The sequence below is a fragment of the Vitis vinifera genome, chromosome 1, assembly GCF_030704535.1.
Source record: "Vitis vinifera cultivar Pinot Noir 40024 chromosome 1, ASM3070453v1".
In the NCBI taxonomy this organism is placed as follows: Eukaryota; Viridiplantae; Streptophyta; class Magnoliopsida; order Vitales; family Vitaceae; genus Vitis; species Vitis vinifera.
This window is the reverse complement of record NC_081805.1, coordinates 22,523,467-22,539,814: the sequence shown is the minus strand read 5'-3', so window position 1 is coordinate 22,539,814 and position 16,348 is coordinate 22,523,467.

The following is a 16,348-nucleotide window of genomic DNA, read 5'->3' as shown; positions in this document are numbered from 1 at the left end:
AAAATGTAAAGTCTATTAGATATAAATTGGCATTTATCTATGTTAGCCCAAGGGTTCCCCTAATCGGGTTTTGATGATAACAAACCATGGTTAAGTGACTAATTGTTTTAAATGGTAAAGAATCTCAAGTATTATTTCGGAAATTCATCCAATGACCAAATGGATACAAGACCGAGATTATTGGAAGTCCCTTGATCATAGGAAATGAATGTAAGATGAATGCATGGGTGCACTTAAGGTTTTCATTCCATTTCATGCATCTTTGAAAAACTCGGTTTATTCTTTAAACCTTCAAATTCATTCAAACCCGAGTTTTATCAAATGTACTTTAGGCAAAATGTTTTAAAACTGGCGTATTTATTCACCTAAAGACCTTGCCTAAGTAGTAGAAAAGAAAGGAATCTCAAAAGGAAGGTTTTCGGGGCCAAAAAACTCAACCGATCAAGGCTATGGCCAACCGACTCAACTGGTTAGGGAACCGGTCGACTGGTTGACCCTGTCCGGTCGAGGAGTGTCAAAAACACTCTCTCTCATCCAGTAGCCTTCTCTTCCCGGTTGAGGTTCACACCCTCATCGGTCGATGTCTGGTCGAGGCAACAGTAACCTGTCAAAGCATTTAATGTCTAACGGCTAGTGATCCGGTCGACCCATAGCTCGACCGGTCGAGGGTACCTTTTGCTATTTTTAACTCCCGAGCTTAGAAACCTATAAATTAAGAGCTCCACTTCATTTATGAACAAGAGAACACTTGCAATCAATTGTCTACCTACTTGTTCTTGATCAAAAAGCTCTCATTTCTCTCTTGGTGCATTAAATCATCATTTGCATACTCCTTAGTGCACCTTTGTGAGTCATCCTAGCCTTGTTTTGTATTTGATCCATCCTTGAGCTAGGTTGAGTGTTTTATTCTTGTAAAAGCCAAGCGTTTAAGCCTTCAAGAGGTGTAATTCTTGAAGAGATTGTGTAAGAGCCCATCGGAGCCGGAATCCAAGTGTAAGAAGATTAGAAGCTTGGTTGAAGCTTCAAGTTAGTGGAACCCTCACTCAGTTAGGAGATTGAGGAGAGTGGACGTCGGCAAGGAAGTGTCGAACCACTATAAAACCCGAGTTTGAATTCTCTAACTCTATCTCTTTACTTTCTTTTATATTGTGCTTGAAATTGTTGTTATTGGAAATATTTTTGAAAAACCCAATTCACCCCCCTCTTGGGTGTTTTTCTTAATTAAGCATAGCCTTTATTTTCTCAATTGGTATCAGAGCTAGACCTCTTGTTTAGACCTAATCGTCTAAGAGGAAATGGCTATTCCATCAAGCTCGTCCCACACTAAAATTTTTGCAAAACATAGAGCTCCACTCTTTACGGGAACTGATTATCCCTATTGGAAAACTAGAATGACTTGGTTTTTACAATCAACCGATTTAGATGTAGGGGATGTCATTGAAGATGGTCCAACGTTTCCTACTAAGCTTGTTGATGGAGTTTTAGTCCCAAAACCCAAGCAAGAATGGAATGAGCTTGATAGAAGAAATTTTCAATTAAATGCCAAGGCTGTTTTTACTTTGCAATGTGCCATGGATAGAAATGAATACAATAGAATTTTTCAATGCAAATCAGCTAAAGAAATTTGGAGATTACTTGAAATAACTCATGAAGGAACAAATCAAGTAAAAGAGTCAAAAATAAATTTACTTGTTCATAATTATGAATTGTTTTCAATGAAAGAAAATGAGACTATTGTTGAGATGATTACTAGGTTCACTGACATTGTCAATGGTCTTGAAACCTTGGGAAAGACCCACAAAGAATCCGAGAAGGTGATGAAGATATTGAGGTCACTCCCATCAAAGTGGCATACTAAAGTCACCGCAATTCAAGAAGCAAAAGACTTGACTAAGCTACCTATGGAAGAACTCATAGGGTCATTGATGACATATGAGATTAACTTGACAAAGAAGCTTCAAGAGGGTGAAGACAAAAAGAAGAAGAGCATAGCTCTCAAAGCTACAACCAAGGAAGAAGAAGATGTTGAAGAAGAAAAACCAAGTGAGGAAGATGATGATTTAGCCCTCATCACAAGAAAGCTTAACAAATACATGAGGAATGAAAGGTTTAAAGGAAGAAAATTTACCTCTAGAAGAGACCCTTCTAAGAAGGAATCATCATCTCATGGTGATAAGGAGAAATGGGAAGATAAAAGAGACTTGGTATGCTTCAAATGCAAAAAACCGGGACATATCAAATATGATTGTCCTCTCTAAAAAAGTGAAGCAAAGAGAAGAATGAAAAAGGCAATGATGGTCACTTGGAGTGATAGTGAAGAATCTTCCGAAGAAGAAAAGGAGAAAGAAGTGGCAAACATGTGCTTCATGGCAATAGATGATCTTGATGAGGTAAACTCTAACTATAGTGATGAAGATATGCATGATGTTTTTGAAGAATTATATGAGGATTTTGAAAAACTTAGTTTGAAAAATAATTCTCTCAAAAAGAAAATTCAAGAACTTGAAAAAGAGCTTGAAGAAGTGAAAGAAAAATTTTCAATTGATGAAATATCTAAAACTCATCTTGAAAATGAGAATGAGATTTTGAGAAGTGAAAATGAGGTTTTGAAAAAGGAAAATGAATGGTTGACCTCTTCTCTTTCAATTTTTTCTTGTGGGCAAAAATCCTTTGAAATGATTCTAGCTAGCCAAAAATGTGTTTTTGACAAACAAGGGCTAGGATTCAAATCGTCAAAGAATCAAAAGTATTTTAAAAACTATTTTGTAAAAGAATCCTCAAGTGCAAGTCCCTCTACTATTTGTAACTTTTGTGGAAGAGGAGGGCACATTAGTAGCACATGCCCCTTAAGAAATGGATCTCAAAAAGTTTCAAACACTAAGGCTAAAAAGGTTTAGATTGAAAAATCCAAAGTTACTAACCCTCAAGGACCCAAAAAGATATGGGTACCTAAATCAACTTGAATTTTATTTTGTAGAGATCAAAGAAGGATAAGTAGTTCTTGGATAGTGATTGCTCAAGACATATGATCGGGGATGAATCCAAGTTTGCTTTCCTCACAAAAAGAAATGGAGGATACATCACCTTTAGAGACAATGCAAAAGGAAGGATAATTGGTCAAGGCAACATTGGTAATGGCACATCCTCTCTTATTGAAAGTGTTTTATTAGTGGATGGTTTAAAACATAATCTTTTAAGCATTAGTCAACTTTGTGACAAAGGTTTTGAAGTAATTTTTGAAGCATCTCATTGCATTATCAAAGATATTCAAAATGATAAAACCATCTTCATGGGCCATAGATGTGATAATGTCTATGCTATAAATATTTCAAAATATGATGGCCATGATAGATGCTTTTCAAGCATGCATGATCAAAGTTGGTTGTGGCATAGGAGGTTGGGACATGCTAACATGGACATCATTTCCCAACTCAACAAAGATGAACTTGTTAGAGGCCTTCCCAAAGTGAATTTTCAAAAAGACAAAGTTTGTGAAGCTTGTCAAATGGGAAAGCAAATAAAAAATTCTTTTAAAAATAAAAATTTCATTTCAACAACTAGACCTCTTGAGTTGTTGCATATGGATTTATTTGGTCCCTCTAGGACATCAAGTCTTGGAGGAAAATCTTATGCATATGTTATTGTGGATGACTTCTCTAGATACACTTGGGTCTTGTTTTTAAGTCAAAAGAATGAAGCTTTTTATGAGTTTTCAAAGTTTTGCAACAAAGTTCAAAATGAAAAATGTTTTACAATCACTTGTATAAGAAGTGATCATGGGAGAGAATTTGAAAACATTGATTTTGAAGACTATTGCAATGAGCATGGTATTAACCATAATTTTTCGGCTCTTAGAACTCCTCAACAAAATGGGGTAGTTGAAAGGAAAAAAAGAACTCTTCAAGAAATGGCTAGAACCATGCTAAATGAAAACAATTTACCTAAATATTTTTGGGCCGAAGCGGTTAACACTTCATGTTATGTTTTAAATAGAATTCTTTTGAGGCCCATTCTTAAGAAAACTCCCTATGAGCTTTGGAAAAACAAGAAACCCAACATTGGCTATTTCAAAGTCTTTGGATGCAAATGCTTTATATTAAACACCAAAGACAATCTAGGAAAATTTGATGCAAAATTGGATGTTGGAATCTTTCTTGGATATTCAACTTCAAGTAAAGCTTTTAGAGTTTTTAACAAAAGAACCATGGTTGTAGAGGAGTCCATCCATGTTATTTTTTATGAATCTAATAATTCTTTCCAAGAAAGAGAAAGCTTTGATGATGATTTAGGCTTGGAGACCTCCATGGGAAAATTGCAAATTGAAGATAGAAGGCAACAAGAAGAAGTTAGAGAGGATCCCAAGAAAGAAGAATCACCATTGGCACTACCCCCTCCTCATCAAGTGCAAGGTGAATCAAGCCAAGATCTTCCTAAAGATTGGAAGTTTGTGATCAACCACCCACAAGATCAAATTATAGGTAATCCATCTAGTGGGGTAAGAACTAGATCATCTCTCAAGAACATTTGCAATAATCTTGTTTTTATCTCTCAAATTGAACCTAAAAATATAAATGATGTTCTAATTGATGAAAATTGGATGATTTCCATGTAAGAAGAGTTAAATCAATTTGAAAGAAGTGAAGTATGGGAATTAGTGCCAAGACCCTCAAATCACAGTGTTATTGGAACTAGATGGGTCTTTAGAAATAAAATGGATGAAAATGGCATAATTGTTAGAAATAAAGCAAGATTGGTAGCCCAAGGTTTTAATCAAGAAGAAGGGATAGATTATGAAGAAACCTTTGCACCCGTAGCTAGATTAGAAGCCATTAGAATGCTACTTGCCTTTGCATGTTTTAAAGATTTTATCTTGTATCAAATGGATGTGAAAAGTGCTTTCTTAAATGGTTTTATAAATGAAGAAGTTTATGTTGAACAACCACCCGGATTTCAAAGTTTTAACTTTCCTAATCATGTTTTTAAACTTAAAAAGGCACTTTATGGTTTGAAGCAAGCACCTAGAGCATGGTATGAAAGATTGAGTAAATTTCTCTTGAAAAAGGGTTTTAAAATAGGAAAGATTGACACAACTCTTTTCATAAAAACCAAAGAAAGTGACATGCTTTTAGTGCAAATATACGTAGATGACATCATTTTTGGAGCTACTAATGTCTCTCTTTGTGAAGAATTCTCCAAATGCATGCATAGTGAGTTCGAAATGAGCATGATGGGAGAACTTAACTTCTTCCTTAGACTTCAAATCAAGCAACTAAAGGAAGGAACCTTCATCAATCAAGCAAAGTATATAAGAGACCTTCTCAAAAGATTCAACATGGAAGAGGCTAAAACAATGAAGACTCTAATGAGCTCATCCATCAAGCTTGACAAAGATGAGAAAGGTAAATCCATTGACTCAACTATGTATAGAGGCATGATAGGTTCTTTGCTATATTTGACCGCTAGTAGACCCGATATCATGTATAGTGTATGCTTGTGTGCTAAATTTCAATCTTGTCCTAAAGAATCTCACTTAAGTGTCGTAAAACGAATTCTTAGATACTTGAAAGGGACAATGAACATAGGCCTATTGTATCCTAAGGGTGATAACTTTGAATTAATTGGATATTCGGATGCCGACTTTGCCGGTTGTAAAGTTGAAAGGAAAAGCACTAGTGACACTTGTCATTTCCTAGGACACTCACTTGTTTCATGGCATAGTAAGAAACAAAATTCGGTAGCCTTGTCAACGGCGGAAGCCGAGTACATAGCAGCTGGTTTGTGTTGTGCACAAATTCTTTGGATGAAACAAACTTTTAATGATTTTAATTTGTCTTTTGAGCATGTTCCTATAAAATGTGATAACTCTAGTGCCATAAACATTTCAAAAAATCTCGTGCAACACTCTAGGACCAAGCATATAGAAATTAGACATCATTTTCTTAAAGACCATGCACAAAAAGGTGATATTACTCTTGAGTTTGTAAGCACAAAGGATCAACTTGCCGATATTTTTACAAAACCTCTAAGTGAAGAGCAATTTGTTGATATTCGAAGACAATTAGGGGTGATTTCTCCATGATCTTGTGATTGCCTGATGAATTCTTGTTGAATATACCTATAATTGCATGAAATTCACATCATTTGCATCATATAGAAATACACTTAGGAAAAATGTCAAATTTTGACCAAAAATCAAAATTCCCTTGGCATTGGGCATCAAAAATTGGGGATTTCAACTGAAAAGGGCAGGGGGAGGATCATGAGACAAGGAAATGCATAAAAATCAAAGCATTGACTATTGACCAGGAGGTCGATCGGTTCCTCAGGGCTGAGAATTTAAAGAGCCTCCCGCGCCTCAGTTTTTCACCCATTTCTTCTGGTTCTTCAACCCTTGTGTCGTTCCAGCTGCCCTCAAGGGATTTTTGACGCCATTACAGCCTTTTGAGAGGTACGGATTAGATTTTGGAGGCAGATTTGGGGCCCAAGGCTTCGCATTTGACCGATTTCCTCTTCAGTTCGCACGTCAGAGCTTGCTTTAGTGTCTTCCCGCGCTTGAGGGGCTTTATGGTGTGTGTGCATCCCTCTCTTCAGCTTCGTTTCCTTCATCTCAACCTTTCTGATGGTGCCTAGGAGAGAGTTAGCCGCTTCCAAGGCTCAGGGCAAGCGCCCTACTGAGCCATCACAACCAGATCAGTCCGAGACTCGTCGAAAGGCGAGGTACGACACCGCTCTTTTCGGCTCTGTCGAAGACTACCAAAGATATAAATAAAAATTCGCCCAGAGGAAAGTTGTTCCAGAGAGAAGCATCAATTTCTCCCAGTTTCAGTACTTTGGATTTGAGGGGATATTTGGACAGATGAGATGGCTGCCAGTGGTGACTATTTCGGAGCCTATCTTCCTGATTCTGATTCGCGCTATCTACTCACGGGTGACCTACGGGCTTGAAGGACCGATCACTTCCACTGTTAGAGGAGTTGAGATCACCTTGGGTTCGGAGAGCATTTTCCGGATTTTAAATATACCATCAGTTGGACTTAGGGTGTATGAGTCCAAGGTGTGGCCCACGGTGCCGGGATTTGAGCCTAAAGAGGCTATTCAGAGGATGTGTGGACTTGCCGATGCCCAGGGGATGGGCAAACCCTCTGCACATAGCCTGACAATGATCAGTCGTATCCTGCATCACATGGTCTGCTCCATTCTGTTGCCACGCGGTGGACATCGAGACGAGGTGTCCTACCTCGAGGCTTTCATAGTGGATTCCATTATGATAGGGAGACGAATTCATGTAGGGTACCTGATGATGATGCATGTGATATCTTGCTATGAGAGCAAGACCCTCGTGCTCCCCTATGGTCGTTTCCTCACGAGAGTATTCAAGGATGCTGGGGTTGATTTGAGCCGCGAGACAAATTTCGAGGCCCCTACCACGTATGACACATGTGACGAGCAGTCTCTGGGGCGGATGAAGTTTGAGAAGGCCCCTGATGGCTCTTGGATCAGGAGAGCTGAGCAACCATCGGCACAGGATCGGGGGTAGGGACAGATGCATCTTGGAGATAAGGAGGAGGCCGAGATCTGAGAGTTGGAGGGTGGGCTAAACCCCTAGAGGGACTTTGAGCAGAGTGGGCCTGAGTGTGACATTCCTCCTCCACTTCAGATGGAAGGTGTTCAGTTTGAGGCATCCTTTCCTGAGTCGATGATATCTGAGCCGGCATACACAGCTGGACCATCTGAGCCATTCTTCACTGAGCCTTCTCATGCAGAGATACCATTTCAGGCACCTCACGCACCTGATCATGCGCCTTGGATGGATTTATCCGCTCAGATCAATTCTCTCGGGACTCGTATGGAGGAGCTTGCAGTCGTCAATGATACTCGTTTCCACTCTATGGAGGATTGCATAGATCAGTATCAGACTAGCTTCACTTCTCAGTTTGAGCATCTCGATCAGAGACTTGGGCATATTGAGGAGCGTATGGATCAGCAGCATGAGGAGATGATGGCCTACCTTCACTCAGTGTTTCCTCCACCTCCGCCTTGATATCTTCGAGACCCCCCTTCGTTTCTTTTTTATGTTGCCAAAGGGGGAGAAATTTTAAGATCTAGGGGACACACACATGCATGACATTTCCATATCATTAGTCTTTTTTTGTGTATATGCGATATTATTATATATGATATGATATTTTCATAATTCACATTGTCTCCTATTGAAATTTTGTATGTCGTGTTTATCATTTAAAATTTTCGCTTTAATTGATCCATGTTTGGTTTGAGGGGGAAATTTCTTCTCTCCTAAATAACCAAGGTTTGTCATCATAAAAAAGGAGGAGATTGTTAGCCCAAGGGTTCCCCTAATCGGGTTTTGATGATAACAAATCATGGTTAAGTGACTAATTGTTTTAAATGGTAAAGAATCTCAGGTATTATTTCGGAAATTCATCCAAGGACCAAATGGATACAAGACCGAGATTATTGGAAGTCCCTTAATCATAGAAAATGAATGTTAGATGAATGCATGGGTGCACTTAAGGTTTTCATTCCATTTCATGCATCTTTGAAAAACTTGGTTTATTCTTTAAACCTTCAAATTCATTCAAACCCGAGTTTTATCAAATGTACCTTAGGCAAAATGTTTTAAAACTGGCGTATTTATTCACCTAAAGACCTTGCCTAAGTAGTAGAAAAGAAAGAAATCTCAAAAGGAAGGTTTTCGGGGCCAAAAAGCTCAATTGGTCGAGGCTATGGCCAATCAGCTCAACCGATTAGGAAACAGGTCGACTGGTTGACCCTGTCCGGTCGAGGAGTGTCAAAAACACTCTCTCTCATCCAATAGCCTTCTCTTCCTGGTGGAGGTTCACACCTTTCCCAATCGATGTCCGGTCGAGGTCCGATTGAGGTCCAGTCGAGGCAACGGTAACCTGTCAAAGCATTTAATGCCCAACGGCTAGTGATCCAGTCGACCCATAGCTCGACCGATCGAGGGTACCTTTTGCTGTTTTTGACTCCCGAGCTTAGAAACCTATAAATTAAGAGCTCCACTTCATTTATGAACAAGATAACACTTGCAATCAATTGTCTACCTACCTTGTTCTTGATCAAAAAGCTCTCATTTCTCTCTTGTTGCATTAAATCATCATTTGCATACTCCTTAGTGCACCTTTGTGAGTCATCCTAGCCTTGTTTTGTATTTGATCCATCCTTGAGCTAGGTTGAGTGTTTTATTCTTGTAAAAGTCAAGCGTTTAAGTCTTCAAGAGGTGTAATTCTTGAAGAGATTGTGTAAGAGCCCATCGGAGCCGGAATCCAAGTGTAAGAAGATTAAAAGCTTGGTTGAAGCTTCAAGTTAGTAGAACCCTCACTAGGTTAGGAGATTGAGGAGAGTGGACGTAGGCAAGGAAGTGTCGAACCACTATAAAACCCGAGTTTGAATTCTCTAACTCTATCTCTTTACTTTCTTTTATATTGTGCTTGAAATTGTTGTTATTGGAAATATTTTTGAAAAACCCAATCACCCCCCCTCTTGGGTGTTTTTCTTAATTAAGCATAGCCTTTATTTTCTCAATCTACAATAGTAATGAAAAAAATGAAATCATAAGATATAAATCATGACTTGCGGTACAAAGTTTCTTTCACAAACTTGGCATTGACAATGAAAATATTATTTACCCAACTGTTATGGATACAATAACATTTTATCATGTACTCAATCAAACTACAATGATCCTTATATGAATAAAGTAATACAAATGCAAGTGGTGCAATTGCCATGAAGAATATGATAATTAAGGAAGGATATGTAAATAATATCATTTTTTAATATGTTTTTATTAAGAAATTTAAAACTAGATTTGCAATTATTTTATTATATGTGGATGATTTGAATCATATTGGAACTCTTCAAGAGCTCACAAGAATAGATAATTATATAAAGAAAGAATTTAAAGCAAAAGATCTTGGAATAGCAAAAAATTTCCTCAACTTTTAGATCGAGTATTTTCCAAATTGGTGTGTTACTCCATTAGATAACACATGCATTTAAAGTCTTGCAGTGTTTTCATATGTATAAGTCACATCTACTTAACTTCATATGGTTTTTCATTTAATTGAAGTGAACAAGTGTCTATTTGGTCATAAAGAAGAAACATAACAATATCATATTTTAGTGTTATTTCATCTTATATTTGCAACATACTGATGTATTTTGAAAATCATGCATGATTAGCAATCATTGCATTTGCTAGCAAGATATAGGTTTGCATGCACCAACTTTAAAACATTAAAGTGGGATAAAATCTGTACTATGATTATTTCGTGGAATAACTAACATGAGTTTATTTTACTCAAACAATCTAATATCTACCACTAGGATATATAGATGCTAGTCATCTTTTAGATCTACATAAAGCTAGATTCTAAATATAGTATGCATTTAATTAGCTATGATCATGCTATGATATCATGAAAATTGGTCAAGCAAAGAATGATAATCGATCACCTTTTCAAATCATTCAAGGATACTTCGAATGCATGAAGCAAATCGTGAATGTATATGACTAAGATCTATAATTAAATATATTTGAAAACTATCTAAACTATCCTCCATCAAAGATAATTCAAAATTGTTACATAAAGATAATATTATTTATATTGCACAAAATAAAGAAGGATATATATATATATATAATGTGACAAAACTAAGTATATCTCCCCAAACTTCTACACTCATTAAATCTAAAAGAATGGTGGAATTGGTATATAATAGATTCAATCATGTGATAATCTATCAAATCTATTAAGAAAAGCATTACCATATGTGACATTGAAAAAAAAAATTGAAATATGACAGTAAAATGTGAAAATTTCAAAGGTCTCTAAGTTGAAGCATTAAATAAAACATAATAATGTCTACATGGGGGAACATATTAATTTTGATATTAGTGCATTGTACTATTTTTATATCATCTAGGTTTTACTAGAAAAGTTTTTGAATGAGACAACTCTAATAGTGACATTTAAATAATGTCATACTATTTTTTCTTTCACTAGGTTTTTTTTTCTTTTCTTTTTTCCTTTGGTCTTTTTCAAGTAATGTTTTATTAAATCATATTCTAAAGTGATTAACATATAAAGGTTTTTCATAAATAGATATAAAACTTTGTGGATGTCACACTTCTTATGTTAAATCTTTCACATTGTTGTAAAAACAATTCCTCTTTTTATTTTATTTTTTGAGAAGAAAATCTACAATTTTTTGTGTCCTTTTGCTTCCAAGTCTCGCTATAACAAAATAAAGGTATGTCACTTTCAAAATGTGTTTTTAGAGGAACTTTACTTGTTCAAATCACAATATAATACATAAATGTTATCGATTATAATGCAATAATAAAAGATATTTCATTCTGATCATTTCCTATGAAGGGTTTAGTATTTAAATAATAATAATAATAATAAAATATATAGTATTAAGATCTTATTTAGATACAATTCCTATTGTCTTTTTATAAAAAAAAAATAGTAGTAATGTCTATATGAAACAATGTAGGAACTCTTAGAAACTTGAATTTTATATAGAAGTTACTACTATTTTCTGCTTTTGAAAACAAAAAAAGACCATAATGTGTATTCAAAGGACAATGAAGAGAATTATTATCTAATTTTATCCATATATATATTTATTTAGCATCTAAATTTGCGAGAAAAAAAAGAAGAAAAAAACTCTCTTTCCATGTTTTCAATAACAATATTGAATTTATTGAGAATAGAATTTCAAAATCATATAATTAATTTGGCTAATGTTGAATGAGGTATAATATATTTACTTCCTCTTATTATTCTATACTCCTTATTTTTCTTTTTTTCTTTTTCTTTAGAATGAGAAAGGAAATGGGAAAAACCTTTTTACCCTCATCTTTATCATCAATCCGCTCACAATAAAATCCTACCAATATGAAGAAAAAATCATGGTACAACAAAGGCATAGTGCACATTTGTAAGTTGTCATGGCCTATGATTGTGGTGCTCCATGCTTTTTGTTTCTTGGATTTATTTTTTAACCTTCTCACTTGTAGTAGTCTCAATTTACTTGGATCCTTATATTTTTTACTATAATTCTTAATTGGCTATTATTTTAACTAGACAATAGGAATGTCTTTTTACATAGGGAGTTTACTTAAGATATATAATGGAGCCACCTCTAAATTGTATTACAGTATGGTAAAGTGAGTCAATTGAAAATTTTCATATATACCATGAAATAATCACTAAGATCTTGGTGCCTATTCTTATTATTTTTGTGTTTGTGCAATACTAACCAAACAACAATATCATTTTAGTTGTCCTTGTCAAGTATTTGACTGTCATAGGAAATGAGTTAAGGAAATTGAAGAACTAAAAAATAAGCATTTAAAAATAAGGGATTTGGATCAATTAAGTTATTTCCTTGAAGTAGAAGTTGTTAGATCATAAATAAATAAATAAAATGTTTTCTCTCTCAAAGGAAATACTATCACTTATCTACCAAATAAGACAAGATTGTTAGGAGCCAAACTTGTTAAGTTGTTAAATATGAACTTTATTTGAGTTAATTAGCCCAATAGTGTAAGACAGTTTGGGCCTTAATATTTGAACTAGATATCTTTTTGGTTGAAAGATGGAAAAAAAAAAAACTATAGTTACCATGAAGTTGGTTTGAAAAGTTTATGGGTATATATATTATATTCTCTATATCAGTTTTAAATTTTTTTAAATTCCTAAGAAACCTATCTAGAGAAAACACCAAAACCTATGATAGAGTATTTTGTAATTGTTTTGTACTCTTTTGAAATCTTTAGTAGATGATCTTACAGCTACAGTGGATGTAAGCATATTGTCAAACCATGTAAATAGTTTATATCTTCTATGGATTTGATTTTATTCTTCTTTTGAATTTTGTTTTCGCTATCAATTTCATAGGTGCATTTTGTTACTGCACAATAGACGCCCCTTTGGATTCTAGTGTTGAATTTAATAAAGACAAAGGTGAATTCTTGAGAAGCCTAGGATAATATAGAAAACTTAAAATTAATATATATCTTATACTTACTTTGTAAAATATTTAATATAGATCTTATACTACCTTGGCCTAATATTACTTCTATTAATGGTGGTTATCACTTAGTTCATGCAAGATTTATTCATACCAACATGTAAAAGTATTTGTTTTTTTTTTCTTTTTTTATCAAGATATCTAATTAAACTATGCTTCTAGGAGAAACCTTGTATTTCAATCTTGAAATAGCTAAAAGTTGCTCCTAGAAATAGTCTTGTGCTTTGACCTACTAATAATCTAGATTATAATAGAGATTTCTTCATTGATTAGGCAAGTGATTGATTAAATTGAAAATCAACTTTTGGTATTGTACCTTTGTGAGAGACAATGTAGTAACATGAAAAAGTACAAAACAAAATATGGTATAGATCTAGTACTGTACAGAAGAAGTATAATGCTAACTCATGCAATATTTGATAATATTTTAGGTGATGTCTTTTTTAGTTATAAGAAATAGACTTTTCCATTGATATACTACTATGATGTTGATCATCACTTTGTAAGAGATTTGTTGAAGAAAAAATGTTTAACTCTCCAAAGATTTAAGTTAAAGAAAGGATTGCTCTCCAATTTTTCTAACAAGTTACACATGATGGACATTGTTATGCTCTAGTTTACGGGAAATATCACAAAGTTGAAACCTTATATAATTGCTAAAAAATGGGGCTTATAATGTGATTCAAAAATTAACATAATACATGTTTTGAAATAGTTATTTAAATTGAAGGTTTAATAGATATCTATTATGAGTAGATAAGAAAGAAAAGCGCAAAAGATATTATAAATTTCTATATTTGATCGGGATAAAGCAAAAGAACAAGATAGCAGGCAAACTATTGCACCATGAAATCTTACTCCCGAAGTCCATCCACAATAGCTAGTACTCAATCTTCCAAAAACCGACTAAGGTGATAAAAATAAAAGGTAATGTTAGCAAACCTAGCATCTTTTGAAACAAAAATTGGCTCATACTCAACAATACACTCAAATAGAAAGTATAAGTTGCCTAAAAAATTTCGGGCTTCAATCGTCATTGAATTTTTAATCCCTAAGGGGAATATAAATTGTCTTATAATTAGAAGTTGGAAATAAGGACCAACTATGATACAACTACAAACCAACTTTGAATTTCTCTATCTAAAAAAATAGGAATAACAATATCACAAAATTATATATGTCAAACAACACAAGAAGCAAAATCAATATATTCAATAAAAATTCATTTCAATGCATGAAAACATAAATAGTCTTAGTAATCTCATAGAAAAAATGTATCAAAATATATGGAAAGCAATCACATCAAAATAGACATCAAGATTCATGGGAAAAACTTTACTATAACAACATCCAAGCATTATAGGAAAAAAAAAAAATTAAAACCATCATTCAAATTTTTGTAACAACTAACAACAAACACTAAGTGTGATTTTTTACTACTATAAGTTATTTATCTATTAAAATAATAACCTGCTAAATATAATTAATCAGCTCTCTCCATTACATTGTGTGCCTTTCTTAGTATAACAACCTAATTAGTGAGAATATCTCAATTACTTTGTTTAAAAGAAATTAAGATCGAACAAACTAAATATTTGCAAATAGTACAATAACCAAGAACTTCTTACCAATGAAGTCACTAGGTTATCAATCTTTTTCTTATAGGCACAAAGGAAAGATTTTAGAATCTCATTAAAATAAGATTTTTTTATTTGACTTTTTAGTAAATAGGCTACAAATGATCCTAATCTTAATCCTTCACTTAACATTTTTGCCACTCTCCATTTCTCTTAACCCTTAAACTTTGTCACTATCAATATCATTTATATTTTCAATCACTCTTGGTAATTCATGTGTATCAAATCATGAGAAATACTAAGAGTTGTAGGATATTCTAGAAAATTGACTATGCATGCGAACAAAATGTCTTAAGATGATGAGTCCCTTATTATCAATGCCCTTATACTATAGTATAGACACATCTGTATACAATACGCAAGGAAAAACAAGGGCTAATTTGGATGATTCATTGAGCTTTTAATAGCAAATAGGGACAAAAGCTCTTCTCAATGGTTCTAAAAATCATCTACAAATGTTAAAACTCGCCAACACCACACTCTTTTTCTAGGATAAGTCCATTTTATACCCACTTAATGCAAATATACATATGTTTTGATCTTGTTTTATTAAGAAGGTCCTGCTCATCTTGCACAAATTTGAAAACATTGAAGAATGAAGATTTATATGGTATATGGTGGATCATAGGGAGGAAAAGAAAATATATAAATTGGTTTTTAAATGCTCTCCACTCATCTTAATTAGAAAAATAGACATCAAAGATATAATATTTCAAACTTCATCTACACCATAATTTATTATTATGTAACAAGTGAAAAAAAAAATCACTCATCATAAAATATATGAAAAAATATAGTATAATATAAGTTATTTAAAAAACTATATATTTCAAGTTCTATATTATATATAGATATATCAAGGAAAAGAAAGAAAGAAATTTGAAGAAGGGTGTCACAAAACTTAATTGAATTTAAACATATTTTTTAATTTCCTTCTATTTTTTCACTTTCCTACCAAGTTGAACCTTAATCTTGCTTTTAATAATTTAAAAAAGTTAATTGCATTGGTTTAGAATTTATTTTTCTAGTACAAAAATTATAATGACTCATCCTAGAAAATGCAAGATAAGAAAGGATAAAGTAGTAGAAAGTGAGAAATAAAATAATTAAGAGATGTTAGAAAATTTTAAGTAGAAGATAGATGGTGTTTGATAGTTTTAATAAGGTTTAGGAAGTAGAAAATAAACAACTATTACACAAATTTTAACTTGGAGGCACTAAAGGAAAGTCAAAAGTATTGGACTTCTATGTAGTGTAACTCTTTTTCTCAAATAGTTATCTAAATAAGGAAATGATAAATTATTTTAATTCTGATGTTTAATTATATTTCAAAAAAGCTTTACTATTTTGTGAAATTTAAAATAAAAATTAAAACTAATAAAAAACATGCTCATGGAACATTCCATTAAAAAAAAAAAAAACAAGTCCATTTTTATATAAGCTAGAATAGACATATATATATATATATATAACATAAATCCTTCTACCTATACTTCAACACCAACTCTTCATCCCTTGATTATACAATGATAAATTCAATATTTTGAAACTCCAAAATTCATGTCATGAGTTAATTATTGTACCTCTATTTTACCTATTCATGTACTTTGTCTTAGAAACCTCAT